The sequence below is a fragment of the Trachypithecus francoisi genome, unplaced genomic scaffold (genome assembly GCF_009764315.1).
Source record: "Trachypithecus francoisi isolate TF-2019V2 unplaced genomic scaffold, Tfra_2.0 Lachesis_group8, whole genome shotgun sequence".
Lineage (NCBI taxonomy): Eukaryota > Metazoa > Chordata > Mammalia > Primates > Cercopithecidae > Trachypithecus > Trachypithecus francoisi.
Genome location: NW_022681473.1, coordinates 116,253,886 through 116,274,513, shown reverse-complemented (window position 1 = coordinate 116,274,513; position 20,628 = coordinate 116,253,886). Strand labels below are relative to the sequence as shown.

General features: G+C 41.5%; 1 long non-coding RNA gene across 3 annotated transcripts; it reads right to left on the bottom strand.

The window, feature by feature from the left end:
* Positions 1 to 63: 63 nt before the first annotated feature.
* LOC117079930 lies at positions 64 to 11,889 on the bottom strand. 3 transcript variants are annotated; one of them, XR_004435656.1, is made up of 2 exons: positions 11,831 to 11,889; positions 64 to 9,170 (listed from the first exon to the last, which is right to left on the bottom strand). It is a non-coding gene; the product is annotated as an uncharacterized LOC117079930 (long non-coding RNA). The 3 variants fall into 3 exon arrangements; XR_004435654.1 differs by lacking the exon at positions 11,831 to 11,889 and adding an exon at positions 11,538 to 11,822; XR_004435655.1 differs by lacking the exon at positions 11,831 to 11,889 and adding an exon at positions 11,578 to 11,822.
* Positions 11,890 to 20,628: the final 8,739 nt, after the last annotated feature.

The following is a 20,628-nucleotide window of genomic DNA, read 5'->3' as shown; positions in this document are numbered from 1 at the left end:
GGATGACACAAAGAGATAGCTTATCTAATTTGGCTACCAAACGGCTGGGTTGGATTTTAGTTAATAAATCACCATCACGGGAAAATAGAAGTAGGTCCCTGCTTTCTGAGCACTTACATCTATTGAAGATGTACAATATCATGCCTTCCCTTTCGGAGACATTTCCAATCTGTAATATGTTAACAAGAGTGAAGCAAATGGGCATTTTGTAAGAAGTTGGCAGAGGTGCAGAATGCATTTAGGAATTGGAATGAGTGCTTGTCTACTGCTTTTCAAACCATTGCATTGGGATTACTTAGGCCTGTGTTTTTTACTCCCTAGACTGAGCTCCGTGACACCAGTGGCTCATTTTTGTTTATTGGTGTCATTCTCACTCTTCCTGGTGTCATGTTTTGCACCTGTGGATAGTCAAGTAATAGTTGAATAGTTGTTCAATTGAATCACTCTGTTGCTTTTAGGAGGCTGCAGTTTGAAGTGACTGCAGCTAGACTGAAATCACATGGTCCAGGAAATGGGAAAACATACTGTGAAGATGGGCTAATTAATGATTTATTGTACCTTGAAAAAATTTAAAAAATTATAAATGTTAATGAAAGTATTGGTTTTTGAAGCTTAATGATGATCAGCAGCAGAAGCTATAACTTAAGTGGTACAGCTGGCCAGATAGCTACCATCTTTATTAAAAGGCCTGGTCAGAATGAGAATCATTACATAGAATTGAATATGGGACAGAATGTTGAGAATCAATTATGGTAGTAAATATAGCCACCTTTATAGCAACACCAAGAATTACAGTGATGTGCAAGTACTGCAAAATAAAATTCTAAATATAGATCTTCAAGGATTTACTTTACATTTTATTGTCAAAAATTAATACAAAACAAAAAAGAGCCTGAAAATCACACAGTCTTACAACCAACAAAAAACTGTTTTAGTACGCTTTCAGTTTGTCCTTCTCTACACATATTACAACACATATCACACAAACACACACACAAATATTTTTGCTTTTAAAAATTGGGCTAACATACTGTTGCTTTGCAAGTTGCTATTTCACTGAACAGTGCAGTATGGCCATGTTTCTATGTTATTTAACTATTCTCTATTTTTCGCAGCTATATATTATTTTATTTTATTTACTTATATACATATTACGTATTAATGGACATTTAGGTTGACTCTAAGGTTTTTTGTGTGTGGTTTTCTTGCGTATGCTTGTTGTTAAGGCTTTTCATAATATTGTCTTTGGGGAAAGTTCATGGCGATTTTTTTCTGCTAGCAGTATATAGATGAGACTTTTATCTCCTTTTAATTTCAAAGGAAATGTGGCTAAAGACGAAAAATAACGTGACACATACCTTCCTAATAGTTTAAGAACATTCGCTCTTAAAAAATAAGAAAAATGTAGGGAAGCGATCTACTCATCAGAGCTGTCTATATTGATTAGATCTACAAAGTGGATTAACACTACAACATTTTTTTAAAAACGTAACATTTAGAATCAGATTAGAACAATATTATCCTAGGATACACTTTACCTCATCAAGAGTTAAATGAATATTATCACTGAAGATAAAGTAGGTTCTCAAGAGTATGTATTTTCATTTTTTAAAAAAGAGACCACAGAAAAGCTGGGTGAAAACATCAAAACTGTAACTTTGTCTTCATAACTGAACCCTCTAACTGGCATTCTACCTGCTGTTATCTGTCTCCAAATGCTTCCTAGAAGCGTTTTGCTCAAGTTCCATACCTGAGAGGCTGCCAGCTATCATCACAAAATTATTCTTTTCCTTCATTCCTATGAATGCAAGAGGACAGTTCAGTGGGTACAAACACAAAATTAGTTGAAGGCAAAACTGCCTCATTTGGGTTATTTAGTTTTGAATACAAGAAAATAAAACACTTCTCCAAAGACCAAGATCATCTGTCTCTCATCCCCAACTAATCAACAGGGAAGAAAAGATGAGGCTTGGATGGTTCGAGATAACTTGTCAACACAACTAGAAAAATTACTTAGCGTAGAAGCCTAACTTGCATTGGGTCAATAGTGTCATCTTGATAGGCAAAACACAGCTGATTTCTCCACTCAACAGCTTTCCCATAGATCTTTCCACTAAAATCTTTTGAAATATGATAACCACACCATAAACTATGGCTGGCAACCCTATTGGAACAGAAACTAAGCACAATTCTTACTTTAAAATGTCTCCATTGGTAAAGGAAAACATTCTTATTCTTATTCAATGAATGTTTCATTTCCTTAATGGGTGATGTTAAGGTTAAAGTGAAATAATTCCCAACTCTGTGTTTTTTTCATTCTTGGGTCCTTGAAAAGAGGTCGTGCTGATAGGTTGAGATCTGACGCTCCAGGCCTGAGTACTGGTTCTTCTGTTAACTAGCTTGGGCAAGTCTTTCACCTCTCTCTGTGCCTAAGTTTCCTCATTTGTCAAAGGTGGATAATGATGGCACTCACTACCAAAAATTGCTGTGAGTGTTAAATTGATGAATCCATTTAAGGGATTCGAATAGGGCCTGCCATGCACTCCCTGCACAATAAATGGCAGCTGCTATTGTCACAGTTACTCCTCGGCTCTGATCAGTTTTGGACACAGGGCATGGTTCTGGCTTTGTGAAGAATTGTCAGCACAGATTTGGTGCTGTCTCACAACGGCACATGTGAGTGTGAGTCTAAGGAGATTTACTGAAAGCTGTAATTCTAAACCCTGAAGGGCCCTGAGGCCTTAGCAAAGACTGTGGGAAATTTGCAGAGGACACCAGAGAGTCATTGCTTTCACTTACACGATTACTGCTTCACCGGTCTTTTCCCACCCATCAGTGCAAAACAAATCCACAGCATAATAAGAAACATGCATGGAGGTTGGGTCAAGAAGGCAGAGCAGAGCAGAAATCAGCAACAGACCGGTCATGCTATTCAACCTATCCTGTTAATACCCTGCATTGCCACCCCCTCTTTCCTTCTGGGACTAAATGAGCCACAAGCATGTGAACATACAAGCACACATGATTCTCACAGCCACTTAAAGGAGTCCCTGTTTCTGACTAGGCTGAGCTGTTTCCTTGGGTCAGACAGGGTGATTTTCTTGACTGCAGGCTCTGGACTAAGCATGAGGCACACGCCTTCAGAACAGGGACTGGACCATGATGTTGCCTGGAACGTGGACACCTGCCTGCCCTTCTCTCAGTTTTCGCTAGTACATTTAAGCCGGAGAATGGGGCAGAACAGTTGGTTAACCTAGACAGCTACCCACCTAGACATGTATAATTTCCTTCTCAGCCCACATGCCATGCACTACACCAACCAGCCATTCCCCAGTGGCCATTCCAAATATATTTAAGAACATATTGTTTCTAGATTTATGGTCACCATAGTAAATCAACTGGAAAGAATCTTATGACCTTAGAAAACACAATGGGAATTCACATCTCTTTCCTTAAGCATTTGTGAGGCACTGTCTCTTCTCACCTATGTCTAACTTGCGCCCTGATAGTAAATGAAACAAATTAACCCTCTGTTGATTTGCCAGAGCGGTCAGGGAGATGATGGGGTGCCTGCGAGAGGCCAGCACTTCCAGAAGGAAAACATGCACTAGCCCACACCCTCAAATCTAATTCAGAGTTCCTCATAGTAAGCCTGACCACCCAGGAGGGCTCCTCTTCCTGGGGCCAAATTCCAGTTTCTAATTCACAAATGAGCAGAGTCTCCTTAAGCATTGCACTCAGAGAGCACAGGTCTTGGGTTTGAGCTCCAGTTCTAACTGACTAAACCCCGTACTTAGATAAATCCTCTCTTGGAGGTCATTTCAGTTTTAAATTGGGGGTGGTGATAGTACCCACCTCCTATAATGACATCATGAATGCAAATGCATATTACAGACAGGAAGTGTAAAAGAAATACTAAAAGTTCTTGTTGATATTTTTCATTGGAACATATAGATGCAGAAGACTAAGGCATAGAATAGAACGCTCTTATCTATTCAGAGCAAGTGCCGAAGATGATGCCAGATAATATATAAACAGGCTAGGAGCACTGGATTGCACTAAACATTGTAGTATCGTCAAGTTCAAAAATGAAAGGCAAATCAGAGTAGTAACGCTTTTGTGAAAAGGCAAATGTCCCTTTCCAGGACACTAAAAGCTGTAACCTTCCCATTTGCTCTTTTTCAGGAGACAGTCATTCTAGTTTCATGCCCTTTACCATCTTAGTTGTTCCTCCTGAGTGAAAAGTCAGCTGGCAAAGTTTGCAACCTAGTACATTTCCTAAGAGGCTTTGTTCATGACAAGGCTGCTTTACTAATCTCAGGAAGCTTCAACGTTTCTCAAATTTCCAGTTGTAAGTGAAAAATGTACTGGATTGTCTCCCTTTTATATGTTAAAATAATGAGGCACTATTTCAGCACCACCCTTCCCTGTTTCTTTGTTCTAAATATAGAACTCAAGGATTCTGCCAGGTGTTAATCAATCTTCATTAGTCTCTGGAGAGGCAGGCAAAGACGTAAGAATTGAGAAATTGAGGCACAAATGCTTAAACAATTAGTATAGAGACTTATCCAAGGTCACCAAATGAGTAACAGAAAAAATCTGGAATCCATGGCTTTCTGATCTTGTCCCCCAAATCCTCCAGGAGAACCATCTTGCATAAATACTTGCATGGCCAACATTTGCAAGAGCAGATGTTTTATCAAGCAGACTGTACAGCAAGGCCCACCCTTGCCTATCTATTCCTATCTGCTTTTATTATGCTTTGGGGCTCTCGCATGATAAGACCTCCCATATGGTACTTGTATTAACATTAAATAATGGCCTTTGTATTGTGTATACTATCACCATAGAAATATTTACTTAGTTGAACACAGACACCGGTCAAGCATGGTGATTAAAAACAAGCTAATCATAAAAACCATTCATGCTCACATCTATTTATAAAATCTGTTTCACTTGTGCCAGTTAAGTATAGGCTTTGTTCTAAACAAACACACGCAAACCTTCTGCACACCCAGAACCATGAAAGGCACCCCTCCTCCCTCTGCAGAAAGCCAGGCTGTGGGGAACGGCCCCGTGTGAAGTCTCAGGCGTGTGTCTGAGGCTCAGCTAGGCTCCTCCGCGGCTGGAGCTGGGCCTGCTGTTGACTTTTACTTCTTGCTTCATCATCTCCTCACACTGACACCCTTCCTGGGGTCTCTCAGCCCTCTCGTTCTCAAACTTGGGTGTGCTCAAAGGCATCTGGGGTTTTTGTAGTAACTGTAGAGACTCCAGATCCACTCAAGGGATCCTGTGTGAGCTGCTCTGGATGAAACCTAACATATGACATTCTCAGGAAACACTCAGGTGATTCTGGTCTTGAGGTCCACATTCTCCACTCGAGAAATGACCTCTCAAGGGGCATTTCTTAGGACCTCTTGCCTCCTGCCATTCCCTGCCCACAGCAGTCATTGTGGGGTCATCACTGGCACTGACGAGGGCTGCCTTTAATGCCCTTACATTTTATTTCAGTGGACACCAGTGATTGTTATAAATGTGTTCCTTAAGTTGTGTGCAGTAAAGTGCATGAGAGCCTGGGCTTTGGAGCCAGAGAATTTGAGTTTTGCTGTACAACTTGCTAATCACGTGGCCTGGTAAAAACTGTGTAACTCTTTGAGGTCCCCTGTTTTTCTTTAGCATTTAAAGTAGAAACGATAATAGGATTTGCTTCACTGAGTTGACGTAAGGGTGGTGACAATAATGCATGTAGAGGATGCAGTGCCTGGCACACCATTTAGGCTACCAACATCACCAGTTTGGAAATAAATTGAGTTGAACTGAGTGGTCCTTTTGGATCAAGGTGTTACAAAATGCCACTGCAGGGCATGTGATGTAGAGGAAAGGATAGAGATGACCTGAATTTGATACCCAGCTCTGCTACTAGAGGGCTGAGTGGCTTTGGCCACATCCCTCTTCCCCTCTGGAAGAAGTTTATAAGGCGTTATCTATAAATTAAGGGACAGGTCCAGAGCAGCGATTTCCAAACATTATAAGTGGGAAATCCCTTCCAAATATCAATACAATCACAAAACATACGATAATTTTTATACTCATGATGGTTCATTGACAATAGCAAAAGGATTTTATATATTTTGTAATTTTAAAAAAATGAATTTATTAATTCCAGCCTCATTTACATTTATTTGGGAAATAGTCCTGCTGCTTTTGTATAAGCAGTATTATTTCTAAGACAACAATGTTAGGCGAATTGTGAAAGAACTCCACTGCCCCTGGTAGTCACAGACTTTCAGAGTGGGAGCTCCTGGTCCAAACCATTGGTTTTTTATAGATCCCTCCTGCTAACAAAGGCAGTTGTGGGAACTCTAACTCTGAAACAGACACTCTCAGAGCTGTTCTGGAAATAGGGGCTGAGGGCCTAATTAAGTAGTCTTCTTTCTCTTCCCTCACTCCTCATCTTCAGTCACAAAGATCTGCAAGGCAGTTTTGTTAATTCCCTAGTTTCTGAGCACCTCCTGTAGGCAGGCGCTGTGCTAGATGCTTAGAGTATGTCAGAGAACAAAGCTTCATGCCATCGGGGGCATCATTCTAGTGGTCACCTGCCTCTGACGTCACTGGCCTGACTTGTCTCCATGTTGGCTCTTACTGTCTGATGCTAGAGTCCTGAGCAGACCCAGGATAAAGAAGTGAAACTTGCCTTTGGTCACTGGCTCCTCTCTTTTGCCTCCATTTTTTTTCTGTCTTTGGTTGTTTCTTTCTCCACCTAGGTCACATTTTTCCAGGATCAGGAACTGTGTTTGTGACTACGGACAAACGTCTTTCTCCTTCCAGGCTTTGGTTCCCATATTTAAGAAACAAGGACTGGTCCCTAGAGCTGCAAGGCCCCATCTAACTCTGTAATTGAGTCTAATTAATTCAGCAGAAATAATAGTGCCTCACTTAGCCCAGCTCTCTTATTCTCCCCCCAAACACTCAAATAAGCACTTGGTGGTTTTAGAAACAAGCCAGGCAATGGTAGCTAACTTTGAGGTTGTGTTTGATGGGCAAAGTCTAACACTACTATCTCTTTCCAAATGTGAATATTTCAGTCCCTGCAACAGACACCCAGGAATATTTTCTCTTTAGGCCAAGCAGAGGGGATCTATGGAGAGTCATAGCTATGAAGGCCAAGTATTGGCATCAAGAGCTTCTGAAATACCTGGGTGTTAGATCCAAGACAGAAAAAAAGAAATTGCTTCCCAACCCATAGCGCCAATCAAACTGCCCTATAATTCTTTTCCTTGTCTGGTATCCATGTGCAGAACTGTGTACTCAAGAAATATTTGTTGAATGAGTGAGCAGACTCTATTTCTGTTCTTCTTCTCCATTTTTTTTTTTTTTTTTTTTTTTTTGCTTGGTTCTACCCATCATTCATCAGCTGGCTCTGCATTGGGAAGGAAAACACACTATATTGGGCAGATTAATCTGCACAAAAAATTGCGAGTGGGCTGAAGTCAACCACATCTCCTGGTTGAGTAATGTGTGCCAGGTCATTCCCTGCCCTGCTTCCTTTTTGCTCAATGATCTTACTTACAAGCCCCATCACTAAACATCTGACAGATCAGCAAAGGTCCCTCTGTTGCTGAGGGTCTTCTAAGGGAAAAGAAACTTCACCAAGGAAGCAGCAAGAGAGACTTCAGAGGGATGGCTGAACCCCTAAGGCAGCTTGGTCTGAAAAGCTGGGGGTTCTGGAGGAGCACAAGCCAACCTATGCCTGACTTCCACCTGCCAGCAGGGGTAGCATCTGGTCTACCTCCACGTGCCCTCTACCTTGACTTCCATGAGAGCCCCTCTCAAGTGATCCTGCCTTGGAGCAGAATCTGGTATACAAACCCATGGAGCCAGCCCAGTGAATGCAAAATGGTTACATTAAGGATTGGGGTTCTGTTTATTGACAGGGTCATGGCCTCTCCTGGTTATGACCCCCGAGGGACCCTGGCATGGAAACGGGATTTGTAATGTAACACTAACAATAACACACTAGAGACAGCCGTGACAGGGCCCTTCTCTCCTACATACTGCAGCTGGCTCCTCAGGATGAAGACAGAGCAAGGGGCAGGCGGGGCAGGCGCAGGAGGGAGAAAGAGACAAAGGAGTGGGATAGAGTCCATGGGACTGGAGTTTCCCCGGCCAGGAGTTCAGCCCTGGCTTCTGTGGTCTTTGCGGTGGGAGGGCTCATCCCCTGCCTCTGGAAGCCTTCATGGTGCCTGTGTTACTTCCACCTTTCTGGATGGAGCTTTGGGCTGTGGAGCAGCCACTCCCTCCTGCCCACCTCCCAAGAGACCCCTCTACAGAGCCCTCCTGTCGCCAAGCAAACCTGCTCTCAATCCACCACACCCTCGTCCTTTGTTTGTGAATTATTTATTTTTTCTCTCTGGGGTTGGGGAGGTAATGAGGCCAGATAAGGAGAGGAATAGAAAACTGAAGTCTCAATAACTTTCTCATGGGTTCTTCATTCCACAGGCAGCCTGGACAAAATTGGAACAGCACATTTTCTTTGGTTTCTGCCCTTGTCTTTTGGGGGAAGTCCTGGGGGGCTGTGAAATATTTTCAGCAGGGAAGAAGGGGTCCCAGAAATCATACCGCATGGTAAACCCCCGCTTGCAGCATTCCATCAGTGGCTTCTTTTCTGGCCTACCTGAAATGAGAAATCCTTGTGATCTTACAGGATCGGAAACAGGAGAATTGTCTGGTAGGCAATGAAAGAGGGTTTAGGAGAGTAGCTGTGGTCTCTGCCATTTTTCCCATCAGATCTGCACATCACCTCTCACCCATCCAAGAGGCCAGAAAAGCCAGAGAGTGGAGATTCTAGAATTGTCTGGCATCCATTCAGTGGTGATTTCCAGAGGAAATGGTTAAGAACCTTTTTCTCCATCAGGCACTCTGGGAGGGTCAATTTCCTTGAAGAGAGGCGTCATGAACAAGAACAGTCAGCAGTCCCTTGGTGGTCTCGAATGAGGCCCCCTCTTCCAGAAATTCTCTAGCGCCTCCTTTGCTGACAGGCTCTCTCTTCTGATGCCAACACTGCTCCATGCCTGGGGCCCCAGAGGTCCTCCAGGAGCCAACTCTTCTTTTGCCACACAGTATTGCCCTTTGAGATTGAAGTCTTGATGGATAAGCCATCTAACTCCATGCTGTATTTGAAGGATTAAAAAAAAATTCAGAGCAGGTGGTCCTAAATTCGCTTAGATACATTTAGCATTATATTCACATAGAAAGGCTGTCATAGCTGCCTGGCCACTTGTTATTAGTAGCTGGGCATACTCAGGCTTCACCGACAGAATGAGGGCTCTTCGTACACAATCAGTTTTGCCATCACCCATTTCCTGCACCAAATTATCAGAATTCAAAGTGAATAAGAATTTTCTGTGTCTTCTAGTTACTATGTGGAGATGTGAAGCACAGAACGATAGATTTTATGTCCTTGATTGGAAAAACACGCAGATGAGGAAGTGGCTGACAACTAAATGCAATTCTTTTTTCATGATTTCTTCTTCAAAATACACCCCTTCCGCATTATACATAAACTCACACCCACCTTAACGTTTAATTCCCACCCTGCTTATGAGACTTCCTAGGTGTGTTTCCTACCTATGTGTACTTGACCTTTATAAAACATGGCCCCCTATCATACCTTGCACTGTTCCATTTCATTGGCCATTAGTGTATGCACATGCCTTATTTTCCTCAAACAGATATGTGGCCCACAAGGGCAGAGGCTTTAGGAATGTTCTCATCCTACACTGGCACAATTCTCAGTAGGTTTGGACATTTGTGCCTCTTCCCAGCACATGGACAGATATGGTGGCCCCACATCTACGTGCTGGGCAGAGTATCATGACGGCCTGGAATTCAGTGTTAGTTCAGAGTTATTATCAGGGATTTTCTGAAAGTCAGCCAAAGAAATGAGGCTGAAATTCCTTGCAAGTAATTTAGATATTATTTGCCTAATTTTTGCAAGAAACCTACAGGACCATGGTCTCATATTTAATCATTTTCTGTTCTCTCTCTCCCTATCTCTCCCTCTCTCTCTTTTTCTTTCCTCTGCTCTTCCATTTTTGCAAAAGTAGAGACAAAAGTTACCGGAAGACTCAATTGTCAGGCTTCAAAGTCTTTGCTAAACATTTGACATTTGACAGTGTGTCCCCCCGCCTTCCTCCGCACTCTCATCTCGCTTGCACGGGCACAAGTCTCAGAGAGAGAGAACCATATCAGGCAGAATAAATGAAGCCTGTTCCCTTCCAAATTTGCTTCCTCCTACACAGTATGGCTGTGCACTCTGAGGCTGGCATGCACTTTACCCCAGAGCTCTCTCTATTGACTTTTAGGTGGGGTAGTAGGCTAGACATAGTTAAAGAAAAAACAAAAACGAACAGCAATAAAACCCCATGTACATTCACCAGACAGATATCATGGACATTTTGAACCAGAAAGGCCCTCACAGAAAGTCTTGTCTAACATTTTTATTTTACAAACAAAGAAACTGAGGCCTGGAAGAGTTCAATGAATTGTCTGAAATCAGAGTTTGCTGTGAACAGAGCAAGCATGAGAACTCAGAATTCTTTCAATACCGGGTTTGCTATTTTTTCTGCCTTAACACAAAGGCTCAGAAACTACACATTTCAGCAATAACACTGCAATTCCAGATAGGAGACTTCTCCAATGTCCAATGAGGCTGGATTCTCCCATACATTTATCAGGGAAACACATAAAAGCCTTATCCTCTAGCAACTTGCCTTGGGGGAGGTCTGGTAGAGCTGCTTCCGACCTGACTTGGGATCTGAGTGAGAGAAAAGCAGCGGAGTATGGCATGTTTTGTGCATCAGCTTCTCCCGTTCCCTGTGTGTCATTATCCAGGATTCAAATGGGGAGCCCGGTCCCTCTTCTCTTAGAAGCCCCAGTTCACCAAGGACCAGTCGGGTCTAACTTCTTGCTCATCATAAGGCAGCACCATGATAGAGAGGAAAGGAAGCTGGAGCTGCTGGAGGCAGGGCTGGGCTCCCCGAGCAGGAAGGGCATGCAGTTCCCTACTTTGTGTAGTTTGGGGCTATCCAAAATTACCGTTTAAAATACCCTTCAGAGGAACAGAAATGCCACTATTGACGTTCTTTACTTCAGGTCTTTAGGGGATTTTAAAATGGAATCTAAAGAAAAATGAAAATGACTCCTCCAGTGGTAATGGTCTCCATGTGGTTAGAAGCATGGATAAGGATGAAACTTGGAAAAGGAAAATGAGGAGAAACCCCCAAAATCTTGACTTCTTCCATCCTCTTCTTTCTGGCATGTGCTTGTGGATGGACAGACAGCCCCCCGTAACACATACACTCCTGTGGTGCTGTCTGGAAGACCAGAGGGGGTTGCTGAGGCCTCCTTCATCGGCCACCATCTGGCTGAAGCAAATCTCTTACTCGGAGCCAACACCCTGCCCCTCCCTGTGCCACCTGCGTAGGTGCCCAACAGCTTCAAGATAGGAGCCTCCCTCCTGCCCTGTTGCTCCTCACTTCTGGGGCTCAGCAGGGATGTTCATAACTCCTAGCCGACCTTCTGCTTCTCCAGGGATGGGTGTGTCTGGCCTGCCACGTTCTCGTGGACATCGCCAGCCTCCCTTGTAAACTCTGTTCCTGCTCTTCGAGTGCATTCTTGGCCCACACAACCAGCCTCTGAGGTGCCCCCGCGGCAAGACAGCCTCCCACTCACTAGCTCGCCACTCCGCCTGTGTGCTTCCCAGCCGACCAGGGAGAGTTTTCAGAAAACTATTTTTAGAAAGAGTAACCTCAGAATAAACACCACTCACCAGCATCTGGTGTTTTTCTGGGGCAACCAAGCTGAGGATCATTTGTTTAAAGAGAAAGGTGAAACAGACAACCTTGCTCTTTTGGCCTAGGATGGTTTGCAGACTGCTGGGTTTTACTCCCTCTAGCGGCATGATTTTAGAAGACATGACACTGCCTTGACCCTGACTAATAACCATATTCTATAATGGCTGGGGTATTTGAGATAACTCAATTTTACTTGACATTTAGGCTTCTAGTTTGACGACAAGTAAGGACAGGTTTAATCCTAAGTTTATAGGTACAAACATGTGTTAGGAATAATAGGACAACCTTTCTGCCTCATTGTCTTATCCCTGGAAGGTTTGACGAATAAAATTCTATTTTGAAAAAAAGGTTACAGTAAAACTGCTGGATATCTTTGATTACATAAAACTTATTCCCTAAACAAGACCTGCATGAATTTTGTACTATGTATCATTTTCCTAAATAAGCGGATGGAATAAGGAAGAACAAATTAGAAGAGGGACTCGTGAGTCTAATATTGGGAAGAAAACAGAACAAAACAACATAAAGCTTTCTGATTGTAAGACTTGAGAGACTAGAAACACCTTACTAAGAGGCATCAAAGGGTGTCCCTTTTTGAAAGTTGTAATCATATTTCTAATCATTCTATTTCTTAGTGAATTTGGTACAATCACAAAATGACAACAGAACAAAATGAAACAACTTTTTGTAGACATTCCTTCTCAATTACAGGATTCTACAATCCAGTCCCATTTCTCTGGTTGGAAGAAAACTGTCAATGAAAAGATTGTCACTGGTCTGGAGATGCTAGTCCTCTGATTAGCAGAGCTTATCAGTGTGGAAAATAGTCAATGGACAATTATCTAGTCATACCATAAATGACTGGATTTCTCCTACAACCTGGCTGTTACTGAGCTGCAGACTAAAACCAAAACGACTGTGGGTGACCAGAGGGAAAAACGCGTGAAGTCATCAATCAGTTAAATCATGCTCATATCACAGCCCATTTTGACTCAGACTTTGCACATTACAGAACTGCATTCATTCATTCAACAGAAAGCATTCCATTCACAAAGAGTTCAGCTAAACTGACAATTGATTCATTATGAGTTCTTTTGCGGAAGGACTGGTTGGTTTTCCAGAGTAACAGCCTCGTCTCTGACCGCCCTTTTCTCTGCATTCACATTCACCATTTTTGTATGTTTCTGCTCACAGCTTATCCAACTTTCAACAACTACTGATGGGGAGACTAGAATGCGGTTTCCCTATGGCATAAGAGTAGCACATGATACATTTTTGTCCTCTAGAGTGGATCATAACAAAGAACATGTCGGTGCTAATTTCCCCGAAACATTGGTCTGTCTTCCTTCGCTGCAGTAGAAAGGAAGACCTATATACTATGTTACCCTGAGGGCAAAATTGTCCCTGGTTTAAAACCACTGACTTAAGGAGAGGTACTAGGAGTGAGAGAGATTTCATTCTTTCTTTTTTTCTGTTTATATTTTTCAACAATTATAGCAGACCTAAATTGTGGAGTAGGCCTTAGGGATCAATAGTGAACAATCATACATTCCTATTGTCAAGTAACTTGTATTCTGGTATATGTGTACAACAGAGACAGATGGTACACAGCAACTAACACATGAGTATTCCTGACAGTGATAATGTTATGAAGACACGAACACAAGGTAGTGAGCCAGGCAGTAACTATGTCAGGATGGACAAAGCGCAGAGACCACGGAGAGCTCTCAGTGCCAGCTCTTGCATTTAGCTGAACCTTGAATCGTAGTAGGCAAAAGATTGCTGTTGGTGGCGGTGGCTCTGATGGTGGCGGCAGTGGATGTTGTGAAAGAGAGTAATATGACCAAAGTTATGTTTTAGATGTTGCTTCTGATAGTGGTCTATTTGCAGGATACTGGAAAAGAGTAAAGCCATGGAAACCAAGATATTGGTTAGGAAGTTGTGTAATTATCAAGAAAAATAGTAGTAAAAGCCTGAGCTGGGTGATGGCAGTGGGAATGGAAAGAGAGGACCAATGAGAGAAACTGAGTATGAGAAATTTACAGCAGAGTTCACCTGATTTTTAGATTTAACTGATTTTTTTAAAAATAACTCTGTGTAATTTTGTCCCATGAGGACATTAAAACAAATGAACACTACTATCAATTCTGCTTTATGAAAACGAGATGGTGTTAACACATGAAAAGGCAGACAGGACATAATCTTGCTACAAAGGGCAATCCTCTAGGTTAATGTTAGTTTTTAGTTTTGTGTTTAACCCACTGGACTGTCTTATTTTTGTCATTGCATTACGGACATGTAACCATTATACACAAGTCTGATATTATTCTAAGATTGGTACTTTACAACCTGTGTATTCCAGGCTTACCTGAAAACATGATGGATTAGGAGGCTGAAAGAAAAAAAAGTGATGTAAATGACGGCTCCCAAGTTTTGTACTTAGTTGAACAAGAATTTGAGGGAATCGTTAACAACAACAAAAATAAGAAAAAGGAGAGGTATCTTTGAAATAAGGACTGTAAGTCTGGAGTGAAGTCTGACATATTTAAGATATCCAAGGAACATTCCTAATAAAATAATGAGGAGTTGTAGGCTTAGTATTGAGATTAAGGATGAGAGTCCGAGTGACACATACAGATTTTGGAATTGTTCTAATGAAAGTAATTGAAGCCATCGGGGTGAGCACAATATCCAAGGGAGAAAAAAGAAGGAAAGTGGACTCAAACCAGAACATTAGAGAAAATTATCAGGCAAGACTTAGCCAGAACTCAAAGGTTAGAGGAACCCAAAATAGTCAAGTGCTTTCGTAAAACAAAACAGCCAGGTGTCAATGAATGAATTGATAGTAAGACAATTGAGGCCAGAACCATAAATAGCCTCTTTCTGGATAACCGTGAGAGGAAGGTCTGAAGATAGTTCATTTGTTAGTAACAAGAGCTGACAAAGCATAACGAAGAAGGGTCCTTAGATAACATGTGCTTATTATGGATCAAATCAGCACCATGCTATGAATTTCTTGAGCTACTCTTGGCTGCTGGGGAGTGGGAAAAGAGAAAACAGTAGGCAGAAGATAGAACTAGAAGTAAGAAGAACAGCCAAGCACATGAGGATTCCAGCGTTTGAAAGAGAGAAGCATTGACAAGGCCACTTCAGGACCAGAAGTGGGCAGGAAAATGGGAAACCAGGTATTCATTGAAGGACAACAGATCACAATGAAGGGAGAGAAACTGCTGCGGACTTATTGTGATCAGAAGGCGGGAGGCCTGAGATTAAGGTGAATTCCAAAAGCATGAATGCATGTGAGTTTTGCTCATCAACTCTGCACCTCACTATTGTGATCCTAATAGTCAATACGACATGCAAGCTCCTTGTCCTCACAGAGCTGTGATCTATAGCAATGGCAGGAGGCAGAAAGAAACACACAGTATGGAAAAAATTAGTAGAGAAATATCAGGTGGTGATGATGATATAAAAAGAGTGATGTGACTGAAGGTGGCTGGGGTTACCATATACCAGTTGGGAAAGAAAGGTCTCAAAGAGCAGTTAAGTCAACACCCGAATGACTAGATAGAGGCAACCATGTAATAAGAGATCACAAGAAATGCTCTAGCATTGGAGGATAAAAGTAACAGAGGCATCAAGGATAACTTCTAAACTTTTGGCTCAAACAGCTGCAGGTCCTGTTTGGAGATGAGAAAGACTACAGAGTGGATTTGAAGTGGTTGAGGATTGGTATTATAGAAAATCAGGAATTCTCTTTTGCCACATTAAGATCTCAAATGCTGATCCTGAAAATGGTTCTAGGCACAAAGAGAGCACAGATGAAGGCCAAGGGATTTTAAGGTCAGAGTATTAAGAGTAAAGAAACTTAGCTTGCAATATGAATCGTAAATATCGTTCTTGTTCAATATCTTGAGGTTGTTACAGATGCGGGCAGGATGCCGGTTGAGAAGAAAAACCCAAAACTAAAACAACAAACTTGAATTGAAATTGCAAGGAACAAAGGTTGAATGTCCTAATGACATCCTAAAGGCTAGTAGATAATGGATAATTGGGAAAGGGATATGGAGGTAGACTCTATACATAGTAGCAGTTGATAAAAATTAAATGTATTTCCTTAACAATATGAACAACAATATTTTGGCAGTTGAGCAAAGGGCTTGCTAGCATAGGTACACAAAAAATCAAATGTAGGGAGTGAGACAGACACCTTACAGTAGGTGAAAGCATTAATACAGTAACTATGGAGGCAGAGTATCAAGGGATCGATCCAAGATTTTACAACGTAAAAGAGTGGCAGAGAGGGACCTCAGAAGATCCAGCTTAGAGATTGCAATTTGCACATGTTCAACCTAAGATTTCTTCTTTTTTGCATCTGCTTGTGTGTGTGTGTGCTTGTGTGTGTGTTTCCAGCACAGCTTTTGGCTACTATTTCTCTAAGCAAACATGTGATTCTAATGAAATTTGCTGAATTTCAAGCAGCCACACGTGTATGAAAGCTGCCCAAGTTGGATATTTGTGGAATGCTGATTTTCCATACATATCAACATTTGGTAATTATCATCAGAACTATTCATGCAAGTTTAAAAGTGGAAATAAAATTAAGAGAGATTCAATAAGGACCTCAGATGACCTACTGGGCAACCCTCCGAGGTAATGAGTCCTTCAATGAGTGGATAACCATCCTGTCCTGTGAAGCCAGGCACTCTCTTTAGTTCAGCCTCTCCTGGAAATCTTAACAGAAACATCTGTCATTTCCTCTTGAAACCCCACACACAGGGCAGGGTGGCACCTCGCTAACTGATGAGCTACGAGCAAGTTGTAATAAGTATGTTTCTAAATTGACATAAATTGGTGTTTGTATTCTTTTCTAATTTTGTAAGTTTCCCAAGGCCTGCTTCTTTCTGTTTTGTTTTGCTGTTTCTCTCTCAAAGGCTTAGCATATAGGTTTTGAATAAGAATACCACTGGCATAGGCTATTAGTTATTGATTGTTACCTTAGCTGTTGATTGAAAACAACAAACACTTCCTTTCCGTGGGTTTCCTTGGATCAGGAATCCGGCTTTGCCTCATCGTTCGGACATGGGGTCTTGTCAAAAGGTTGTGACTAAAATGTTGGCCAGGGTTGCAGTCATTTCAAGGCTCCACTCAGAGAGCATCCACTTCCAAGATCACACACATGGCTGTTAGCAGCCCTCAACTGCATGCCAAGTGGGCAGGGTATCTGGCCTCCCCCAAACTGAAGTGATCTAAGAGAGTTTTGAGAGAGAACCTAAGATTGAAGGCATGGTTTTCTTATAAACAAATATTGGAAGTGACTTCCTATCATTGCTACAGTAGTCTATTTATTAGAAGCAAGTCACTAAGTCCTCCCAACACTGAAGGGAGGGGAAGTACCTGGGGTATGACTATCAGAAGGTAGGGGCCATTGGGGACCGTCTCACAGATTGACTCCCACACGTGAGGAGTCATATGAGGCGCGTGCTGCAGATGGGAAACTGATACTCTCTCAGGAGTTCAATTTACCCAAATCCATGGCTCTCAGAAATGGAGCAAAAATCAATGTGTCCATTTGGAATCAGCCTGATTCCAAAAATCTGTGTGTTTCCTAGCACATTTAACTGTGATATAATATTATTATGTTGACAGTCATATATAAACTTGGATCTGAACTGTTAAAATAATTTAATATGGTTGTAAAAATGGCTGAGCAAGCTGCTTCTCTAGAACTTTCTTTATCCAATTAAGATTTGCCAAAGACTTACCCTGTGGCCATACACCGCATGACCACTGCCAATCAAAGGAGATGAAACGAAGTCCATGCCTTAGAGGAATTCAAAATTTAATGGGGAAAACAAACTTATAAGTAGATAATAACAATCTAAAATGATTAATAGAACACAGAACTATGGAATCCAGAGAAGGGAGAGAGTATCTGTTTTAAGTTGCAGAGGATGTGACATGTGCCGCAGGGAGATGGGTCTCAATAGATGAGTAAAAGACAGGAGGACAGATGGGGTGACTGATACTACAGAAAGAGAGAAAAAAAAAGCTGAAAATATATTTTCAGGATAGCTTAGCAGTTTAAAAGCCTGGGTTGTTTTACAACCACTCCTTATTAACTATGTAAGCTTGGGAAGGTTTCAACCTTTTGTGCCTCAGCTTTCCCACCTGCAAAATGGAGTACAAGAGTAAAGTTCACCTCATGGTATTACTGTAAAGCTAAATAAGAACATAAAGTGCTTAGAATGGTGTCTGGCACATAATAAGTCCTCAAAAGTATTAGCTATCATGACCTGAAAGGATATGAGCTTTTGCCATGGTACTTTGGAAGATATATAAGACAGATAATTGATCTCTGATTATGGAATTTTTTTAAGTGCCTTACAGGACTTTTGTTAAAGATTTTAGACTAAGCAGATATAGAAATCTCTCTGACTCTGTTCCAAAGCTATGCCATTGCCAGATTTCTTAAAGTTTTAAATAGATAATGTAACTGGCCTTATAAGCATAAATGGACAATTCCATGTTAAGAAGAAAAAATCCATTGTGATAGTGATGGGAGGGAGCTGGCACTACACAGCCATGGGGAAAAGCCAGACAGACCGCATACTACTAAGGGCCAGAGTGTAAACCTCCATCCGGAATGAAAGCTGAAGCACAGATCTCTCATGTGGCAGGAATTCTGAATCTGGAGCTCTGAATAAAACCAGGAGAAGGTAAAATATTGGCTTGTCTGTAAACTGAGATTGAAATATCTTTAAGAACTGGGCTGAAACCTTAGCTAAGATGCAAGCCACCCATTCTAGACCACAGATGGAAATAGAACCACTCATGGGAAACCAGAATCTGTTTTCTGTATTATGAGAAGATTTAAGGTCTCAATTCACAACAATATTGAGGTGGGGAAAGTCTGAGCTGAGAAACTCACCTCAGTACTGGTCCAGGTCTCCTGAAATACAAAGGACCCAGCCCAGGAAAACTGTAAAAGTGTCCCCTAAGGAATATCACTATCTGGGACTCTACATGACCCTTATGGCAGATGGTACCAATAGAAGATAAACACTTAAGCAAAAATCCTTAATGTATATAGAGAAATCTAACACAGTTGATTATTTTTATTCATGCCAGTTATGTTCTTTTTACAGTCTTAAATATAGCTATTTTTAATTTCCATAAGTTTTCGGGCAACGGGTGGTATTTGGTTACATGAGTAAGTTCTTTGGCGGTGATTTGTGAGATTTTGGTGCGCTCCTCACCTGAGTAGTATACACTGAACCAAATTTATAGTCTTTTACCCCTCATTCCCTTCCCACCCTGTCCCCAAAGTCCATTGTATCATTCTTTTTTTGTTTGTTTGAGATGGAGTCTCACTCTGTCACCCAGGCTGGAGTGCAGTAGTGCAATCTTGGCTCACTGCAACCTCCGCCTCCTGGGTTCAAGTGATTCTCCTGTCTCAGCCTCCCGAGTAGCTGGGACTACAGGCATCTGCCACCACACCTGGCTGAATTTTTTATTTTTTATTTTTTTATTTTTAGTAGAGACGGAGTTTCACTGTGTTACCCAGGATGGTCTCGATCTCCTGACCTCGTGATCCACCCGCCTTGGCCTCCCAGAGTGCTGGGTTTACAGACGTGAGCCACCACGCCCGGCCCATTGTATCATTCTTATGTCTTTACAACCTCATAGCTTAGCTCCCACTTATGAGTGAGAACATAGGATGTTTGGTTTTCCATTCCTGAGTTACTTCACTTAGAATAATAGTCTCCAATCCCATCTAGGTTGCTGCAAATGCCATGAATTCATTCCTTTTTAAGGCTGAGTAGTATTCCATTGTATATATATACCACAGTTTCTTTATCCACTTGTCACGGTAGTTATTTTCTATGAAGTAGCCACAAACACCACATTACTGAATACTGAATTATTGACCATAGGGGAAATATAGGATTAGTTACTCTGAGCTGCTGGTCACATTTTTTTTGTCAACTAAACAATATATAACCTTGTTTTATGTATGTTTCTATTTAAAGACACCTTACTTAATATACACTCTTAACTCTTTAACATTAAACACATGGCCAGTAGCACTCTAACTCATGCCTGAAGGAAGTTTTTCTAACCCACGTATTTCTTCATAAGGCACATCACCGCTTTCTTGACTTAGGAACACTGCACAGCACCTCAGCACAGACTAAGGGCCATTTAAAACAGAGTAATGACTAACAAGAAGCACAAAACGCAAAGAGCATAGAACTAAATACTCTGTGAAAAGGACATTTGTTGGCAGTAGGCAAGTTCAAACAAGAAGGCAGAGCGTCACACCCTTTGTGACTTCAGCTGGAAGCATAGATGTCGGGCGACTCCTATTTCTCTCTGCTTGCCACAGGCACATGTTTATGGATCGTGGCAAAACTGCCTTTAATATTGATTGACTCTGGAGTTACAAATAAATTTTAGTGAGTTGACGAAGACACAAATAACAGGGAATGACTGTACCTGAAAATACAGTCTACTGATCCAATAAACAGAATAATTTACATTCAAAGACCTAGAGATATGTGACTTTATAATAAATCAAAAATACTGGAAGAAATACAATTCATAAAACAAGAAGAATATTATAAGAAGGGATAAACAAATATAGAAAAGGACCAAGAAAGATATTAAAGTTGGAAAATGTTGTCATCAAAAGTGAAAACTCAATAGATGGGTTAGAAAATGGAGACTTTTTACATATTGAAAAAGAATTAGAGAATTAAATGATAGACAT